The 9,299-nt window shown below is 35.2% G+C and overlaps 1 pseudogene; it reads left to right on the forward strand.

The window, feature by feature from the left end:
- The first annotated feature begins 2,354 nt into the window (after positions 1-2,354).
- Positions 2,355-3,414, forward strand: LOC121759065 (annotated as a pseudogene).
- Positions 3,415-9,299: the final 5,885 nt, after the last annotated feature.

The following is a 9,299-nucleotide window of genomic DNA, read 5'->3' on the forward strand; positions in this document are numbered from 1 at the left end:
ATCAGCATATACTTATGAAGACATTTGAAAAAAGTTACATAAAGAAATACTAATGTATATAGGATTGTTAACATAGTTAAATTTTTTTTACAATTATGCATGAAGTGTACGAATCGGAAAAACAAATTAGTGATATAATATTAGTTGTTTGAGATTATTAAAAAAACACAAAAATTGTCAAGTGAAACAATTTATTTTTGTGGCAAATCATATACTCCTATTTTGATTCAAAATTTGTGATATGATATGCATAACACACTCACAACACAATAAGGTAAATTAAGTTTGCTAAGAAAAATTAAACATCACGATAGATATGGCTGCATTCCAAAGAAGTGTTTAGAAACAAATCAATATTTGAAGTAGCAATCTAATTAGTAACACAAAAATTTTACAAATTAAATGAATTTTAAGACACATATATCAATAAATAGAAAACTTACGCTTGAGAAGCCGATGTTATCAACCGTTGTAATCTTCAACCATCAATGCCCAATTCATGGTGGTTGATATTGATACCCACAAAGTGAAATTTTGCTTGATTTGACAAACCCTAAAGAAAGATCTTGATGATTGTAGGACATTTTTTTCTTCAAGGGCGGAACCTGGCGATACATTTGTTGCAACAAATATCATTGCTCTCAAATATTTATTACTTTCTCGTTACACACTCCTACTGAAATAATTAGCTAGTCTCTCGCTAAAAGCAATTCCGAAAATTCTTTTTAGCCACGTACTATTAATAGCACTTTCTATTAGTTTTTCCGTGAAAACGGTCAACTTATTATGTCTGCTCTCAAATATGATCGAAAGGGTTGGACTGTATATGACTGCTTTTATCGTATTTTAAGAAATTGATGATATGTTTTGAATCGTTAAATTGTGTTGAGATTTGTACAAATTGTCTTTTTCAGATTTGATTTTATAAGAGATTACGTTTTATATTTTATAACAACGTGGCGAGCTACCTATGAGTACTTCGTCATGACTTTACTACAATCATTAGCTCTGTCTTCATTGTCCTTTTCACATGTGAGTTTTTGGAATCATATGCCACCAAATATCTAGCAAGAGAGATTGGTCTTGTATTATAAACAAGTTTGAATGAGTTGTTAGTGAATCCCTAAATAACTTTACATCTTTATTTATGTAAAGATTTCCTACAAACTCAATTTATGCTAGTCTTTCAACTTTTTTTTGTACCAATGTTGTCGATAATCAATTTTATATCATATTCCCTTCGTATCAAGCTACTTGTTTTGTATTCCATTTCAAGTTATCACAAACTACTTGCATCATTTTTTTTTTGGAAAACACTTATCCTCTTCATATTTTATTCTTTCTTTTTCTTTTCAACTATATTCTTTTTCATATTTTATTCTCACTCCACTTACCCTTCAAATATCAATTTTATTAAAATCTAATGACTAATGTCTAAAAAAAATGCATCAACTACCATATGCCCTCATATCAGAAATTTGAAATACTTTTACGATGTACCAATCTTGTTGTACATGCAAACCTTTTGCATTCAACAACACCATGGTATCTACCATACGAACATATTTGATATTTTTGTTAATTTTTTGTTCAATACTGATTTTACGATATTTCTTCCAGTCCCAAGGCTTAACAATTTATTGAAATTATCTGACTAAGACGGGAGCATCACTATAAAAAAAAGGGTTAAATCAAATGAAATCAAATTAAGTAAGCTATTCTATTGTTCAATAAATGTTGAATTTGTTGAATATTCGGTGCAATATCTCTCTATAGGAACCGTGCATTTATTTTGTATACATCCAAAATATTGCATTTTGACTTGGTTAACTAATTCCTTATTTTGATTAGTTATTACTCCCTCTGTCTCATTACAAGTGATGAATTTCTTTTGGACACAAGAATTAAGAAAATGATACGTATTGAGTTAAAATGTAGAGAGTAAAATATGAGAGAGAAAAAAAGTGAGAGAGATAAATAGATAATAAAGTAAGAGATAAAATAAAATAAGAGGGGGAATAAAGTAAGAGATGATTGATTTTTGTTTTTAGCTAAAAAAGGAAATTGATCACATGTGGTGGGACAACTCAAAATGGAAAGTTGATTACTTGTGGTGGGACGGCGGGAGTACTATGTATTTGGCAATAAACTAGACCCGTGTAAGATGCACTTACACGAGTCTACTTTATTGCCAAATACATAGTAGACCTGTGTAAGATGCACTTACACAGATCACTTGTGGTGGGACGGAGGGAGTACTACTTCATGTATATATATCTCTTTTATGTTACTTTATCTATTTCTTTAATTAATGAAAATAAGTAGTTAGGTTCATGATAAATTAGGGTTACGGCATGACTGAGGTCGGGCCGGTCTTATCTATGTTGTCGTCCTTCGCCATGTTGCCACTACCAACCAAGTCCGGCTCATGCGGCAATGTGGTCCGCAACGCCAAGCTCAAGGTCGTTGACCCGGACACCGGCTGCTCCCTCCCCCTCAACCAACCGGGTGAAATTTGCATCCGTGGACCCCAGATCATGAAAGACACTTACTTCTTAATCACTCTTTCCGTCCGGGCTAAGATGATACGTTTATTCTTCGGCACGAGATTTTAGGAGTTATTGGTTAATGTGTTTAATTAGAGAGATAAAATGTGGGTGTAAGTATTAAATAGAGAGGGAAAGATAGTTGAATATTTTAATTGGTGTGAGAAAAAGTGGTTGGGTATATTAATTGGAGGGAAAAGATTACCAAAAATAGAAATATGTCATCTTATTTAGGATAAAGTAAAAAGGAAAGTGTGTCATCTTAGCTGGGACGGAGGAAGTAGTAATTTGCAACTATACTAATATATGTAATTTATTTCATGCAACGATTAGTTGATTCATAAATATGTGAAAATAGGGTACTTGAAAATAGACGTGGACGGGTGGCTCCACACCGGATACATCGGGTATGTGGACGACGATGACGATGTTTTCATTGTAGACAGGGTCAAGGAACTCATCAAATTCAAAGGCTTTCATGTAACTTACTTATGCTTGTACTAGTATTTATTATGTATATATGTGATTAAAGTGTAGATATAACGTATATATTGTTTATGATGAGCAGGTACCAACAGTTGAGCTGAAGGCTCTTCTCATCACATCCTCAAATTTCTGATGCTGTTGTTGTGTCGTAAGTCATCAATAAATAATTTTTTATTTACCATCCACAAATCTAACTATTTTGTTATATTTATGTAATAGGAAAAAACATGAAGCTGTTGGTGAAGTTCCTGTTGCCTTTGTAGTTCCATCAAATGGTTCTAAACTTACTGAAGAAGTTGTTAAGGAATTCATCTCCAAATAGATAATTTAAATTAAACTTAATAAATTTTTTATGCCATTTCTAGATATAAAAAAAATGTAGTATATATCAACAAATTGTGATTTTTTTTTGTTATAAATTTAGCTGGTGGTGTTTTTTATAAGAGACTACACAAAAAGTCTACTTCCCAAGTCTCCATCTGGTAAAATATTGATGAAAGACAAGAGAGCTAAACTTGCAGCAGCAGGAAACTCCACCGCTTAATTCTATACATACTCAACCTCCGGATATATTTAATTTTGATTTGTCATTTACTAAGTCTACTTTGTCGTTCTCGCGTGAGTGGATCAAGCTATATAGAAGATAGCTGAACCGGATGGATCAGTTAGCAAATGTCGTTGCCACTTGATCAAGGCGATCTCGCTCTCGCCAGCCAACCAATGTAATTTATATAACTCCCGATTTGCACTACTTTAACAGTAAAGCGGCAAGTTCGGGGTCGATCCCATAGAGAAACGAGTGTATCGAGTGTGTGCATAGTGAATAGGGTCCGGCTGCTGCCACGCTTTAATTTTGGGAGTTTTAACTACTGAGTTTACACTAGGCACAAAGTAAACTATCTACTGGATCAAGTCACTGATTACTACTGGATCAAGTAAACGTCAGGCTGAAAATAAGAACTCAACTAACTAAGCATGCTACGGAAAACATGAAACACCTTGCCACTCAACATGATTAAACACTTGGTTAAAGATTAAAAGATGAACTGAACTTGAAAACAGTAAACACGAGAACGAAAACAAAACAACTCGATTTTATACTAAAAACTCAGAACAGTACAGAGAACATGTGGAATGTAAAAAGATCAAAACTTTAGCTACAATGCGAGATTTAAACTAAGCTAACTCTTCGGAGAATAAAGCAAGTAAAACCGAGAGTTCCTCTGCGGAAAACTTGAGATAACACCGACAGATATCGAGAATTTTGTAGCGCTTCCTTCGGTCGCCCTTTCTAACTAAACATTTCTCTATCTAAATTATCTCTGGAACTGGGAAACTAAACTAAAACGTAAACTAAACTAAAGCGTCAACTAAAAAGTAAAGGAGGGATCTCCTATTATGGTGGCACATCCTTTATTAATAGGCACTTCACACAATCTATAGCTGGATAACGATCTTGGCAGAGGATATTCGCTCACGCTGTGAGCGAGCGATTCAGCGATTGCTACGTGCCTTCCTTCTAGAATAATGTCACTTTTCAATAACAGATTCATGACTCTGCTCCGTCCTTGCGTCTCATGTATTAGCACGTGTCCCTCTTCTAGAACGTCGTCCTTGCTATCAGAATGATGCCCACCATCCGACTCATTAGCCTCACGTGTCCTCCTTCTAGAATTCAGTGGTCCCCTCCTTAACTGCTTGATTATTCCCCTTGATCAACTCCCCAATTTTTTGCCTTTTTCGCCTGTTGTACTTGCTTGATCAGTTTGGTCTTGTTGCCTTGGTCAAGCGGCATTCCTGCACAATTAACACTTGCTTTTGGGTGATAAACCGATCAAGTAGCGTACTTTTTACCCCTAAACCGATGCATGAAATATACCTTATCAATTAGTTAGTTGTAGTACTATAATTTTTCGGGAAATCCTCCACATACTAAAATTAACTACCCTACACAAAAATAGAATCGGGAAAAACTCAACCACTTGTATTTCCAACTAACGAAACCAACTTCACCTAAAATATTTCGTATATATAAATTCCACCTCTTCTCAAAATCTAACTCTATCTTCATTTCTTGATCACAACAACTAAATCAAACAAAATTTTTAGGAAATCACAAAGTCTAGCAATAGCTGCATTTAGGCCAAAAGTTTCAATTATTTTTTTTGTGGGAATGTTGGCTTGTTTGGTCCTAGTAAACCAAGTCCGTGCCATGGACCAACCCGGACACAGCATACACGCATTCCGCGAGCTTGCTAACGAAGATGCCGATGGTACTCGCGATGAGCCTGTTATAGGCAGCCTGAAGAAAGTTCGCAATGAAGATTACGTTGACGACAGTGAAGGACTCAGAATTTATAATAAGGGGTACGATAAATAATTCTAATGATTTAAAATTTCAAAATTCGACGAATCTTTTATCTTCTTTCTAATTAAAATTTTAAAATAATAATGAGATTTGAACCCGCGTCTCCCCTGAATATAGTAGACCCTTCTACCATTGTACCACTTGCTAGGATATGTTTTGGGGGTGCACTTGTACCCCTTTGTTCTCACGTGGATCCGCCACTGGATGACGATATACCGGAAGTTACCGTTTTGGGACATTACGATGTGCACGTGCACACATATGTTTATAAATCTTTCATCTCATGGGAGCTCTATGTTCGTTTATTTTCTACTCCCTTTATCAGTCATTAAATATTTCATATTTCAATTTTTATATGCCAGACATTAAATGTATGTTGTGACAGAATAGAGTAATTGTGTAATCGACAAACGAAAGAACATAAAGAGACACAGAATATACGTGGTTCGCCAATTGGCTACATCCACGGGCAAGAACGGAGAACAAATTGTATTATGACTGCAGTTACAGATTTCAGATCTAAGATCACGATCATAGAATTATGTGCTCTACTCACATATAAATAGGCACACATGAGATCATATCCTAATTCGGAAACATAATCCTATCCTAATTAGGAAACATGATCTGAACAAATTCAAGGCATACTAACAAATCTCCACCTTGACTTGAATTCTCCCTTGCAGATGCATCATTACAATGCCAGACGAACAAACTTCTCCATTCTTACCTCAAATTTGCCCTAGTCTGAAAACCAGACTTCTCATTTCTTGCCTCAAATTTTCCCTAGTTCGAAAACCAGGCACTCCCAGTGAATTTGTCGACCTTCACGTTCAGAGTAGACATCTTGATCGATTAACACAGAGACCCTAACAGATGCGGAATTCAAAATCCTAGTCCAAAAACCAGGCTCTGATACCAGTTTGTTGGGATTGACGGCGTCGGCAACATTAGTTTGATATTGTCCGCTTTGGGTCTAGCCCGCACGGATTTGTTTTAGGGTCACTCCCAAAAGGCCTCAAACTAATTGGGGTTGGATAGAAATTATATACACCTTCCAACTTCCCTCAGATTTTCGATGTGGGATAGGTTTGTCCTCAACAAACCTCCCCCTCAAACCGAGACCACATCGAAACCATAATGGGCCCGACTCAGACTTGTCAGGATCGTCGGCCCCACTGGAACATGGGTCTCTCAAACCGGACCAGACCCGACGCCAACCTGGCTCTGATACCAGTTTGTTGGGACATTAAGATTTGTTAGTATGCCTTGAATCTGTTCAGATCATATTTCCTAATTGGGATAGGATTATGTTTCCGAATTAGGATAGGATCTCATGTGTGCATATTTATATGTGAGTAGAGCACATAATTCTGTGATCGTGATCTTAGATCTGAAATATGTAACTATAGTCATAATACAATTTGTTCTTCGTTCTTGCCCGTGGATGTAGCCAATTGGCGAACCACGTAAATTCTGTCTTCTTTACGTTTCTATTTATCTTGATTACACAAAAACCATATTCTGTCACAACAAACTGATATCAGAGCCTAGTTTTCGGACTAGGGTTTTGAATTCCGCATCTGTTAGGGTTTCTGTGTTAAACGATCAAGATGTCTGCTCTGAAGGTGAAGGTCGACAAATTCACCGGGAGAAATAGTTTTGGCTTATGGCAGATCAAGGTGCGATCCCTGCTGAAGCAGTAGGGTTTGTGGGCGACGCTCAAAACAAAGAAGGCAATGGAGGATGATGAGGAGTGGACAACCTTAGACGAAAAGGCCCACTCGACCATCATGTTGTGCATGTCTGACGATGTTATCATCGAAGTTGCTGATCAGGAGACTGTTGCTGCCCTTTGGAAGAAGTTGGAGAGTCTATACATGACGAAGTCTCTAACCAACAAGTTGCTCCTGAAGCAACGTTTGTTTCGATTACGCATGCAGGAAGGTATGCCCCTTTGGGATCATCTGGAAAATTTGAACAAAATTTTGCTGGATTTGCGTAATGTTGATGTCATGAGCTGTTAGTTGTCCATGCAGGGCAAATTTGGGGCAAGGATGAAGAAGTTTATTTGTTTGGTATTATGATGATGCATTTGGAAGGAGGATTCAAGTCAAGGTGGAGATTTGTTAGTATGCCTTGAATTTGTTTCCTAATTGGGATATGATTATGTTTCCTAATTGGGATAGGATTATGTTTCCGAATTAGAATATGATCTCACGTGTGCCTATTTATATGTGAGTAGAGCACATAATTCTGTGATCGTGATCTTAAATCTGAAATATGTAACTGCGGTCATAATACAATTTGTTCTCCGTTCTTGCCCGTGGATGTAACCAATTGGCGAACCACGTGATCTGAACAGATTTAAGGCATAATCCTATCCCAATTGTGGAGATTTGTTAGTATGCCTTGGATTTGTTTCCTAATTGGGATATGATTATGTTTCCTGATTGGGATAAGATTATGTTTTTGAATTAGGATAGGATCTCATGTGTGTCTATTTATATGTGAGTAGAGCACATAATTCTGTGATCGTTATCTTAGATCTGAAATCTGTAACTGCAGTCATAATACAATTTGTTCTCCGTTCTTGCCCGTAGATGTAACCAATTGACGAACCATGTAAATCTGTGTCATCTTTACGTTCTTTTTCATTTGTCGATTATATAATTGCCCTATTTGTCACAACAATGCCCTTGAATAAAAGATTATTGTAGGTTTTTTCGCTATTATGATTTTTTTATGTATTAAAATAACTATTTCAAGTTTAATTTTTTATAATGAGACACACTCTGGTGCACTTGTCGAATTAAATAATAATAATATCCTCAATACATGAATAATATGGAGCAGTATATTTTGTCATTTTGAATATGTCTCGAAAATTTTACATATTTTCTAACTTCCCTTTTTAGAACATTTTTTAATATCTAAGTTTCCATACTTATTTACCAAGAATATGGCCAATCATTATAAGTCGGATTATATCTACATTCACATAACACACTATCTAATTTTTATTAAAACTCATTATTACACCAAAATAAAATAAAATCCGAATTAGATTTATGGCTACATATTCCATCATTTATGGCACATTTTTCCTTAGGGAATAGACTTAAGAGATACTACAACTTTAAAAGGTCAATTAATTATGAGCCCCAAAATGTAACCCTACATATTAGTTAGGGAATGCCACTTAAAAATCAATACAATAAGCCAAAATAAATATTACTCGTATTTTAAAAGAACGATCTGATTGTAACCAAAATGTGCAGCTATTAATGATGCATCAGATTCAGCTCAATAAATCATCGATATTTCTGGACTTCAAATCACTGTTGAGTCTCAAACCCTAGAAGGCAGGTGTGATTTGTTTGGGCTATTAGATTTGAGCTATTGATTTGGGCTCTTGAATCTGAAATCCTAGAATCTTAGGCTTAAGCTGTTGGGCTATTATCCTATATGAAATGTTTGGGCCCTGATGCAATTTATTTTGGCTCTTATTTATTTGTTGGGGCAAATATGTTAACCTTAGGTTCTAAACAAGTAGAATTGTTTAAATTATTTGAGTAAACTTTTGGTAATTATTTTTAAATTTTATTAGCAATCTATTGTATTTCTTTTAATTTGGAAAATAATACTCTAATTATATATTGTGTACTATATTTCTACTAATTTTGCTTTATATTTTGTAGGTGATGTGTGTGGATCATTTGAAAGTCCTATTGTTATAAGTGATGATGTTCTTGATGAACGCAATCGGTCTATTGTCATTGAGAGCTCTTTCGATTCATCCAATTTAAATGAAGATGGAGGTAATTTTTTTATCGTAGCTTGGTTACTTTTTTTAATTTCTTATTTTCTTGATTAAATATTTTAAATTATATCAGTTT

This window comes from Salvia splendens, chromosome 12, assembly GCF_004379255.2.
Source record: "Salvia splendens isolate huo1 chromosome 12, SspV2, whole genome shotgun sequence".
Classification (NCBI taxonomy): domain Eukaryota; kingdom Viridiplantae; phylum Streptophyta; class Magnoliopsida; order Lamiales; family Lamiaceae; genus Salvia; species Salvia splendens.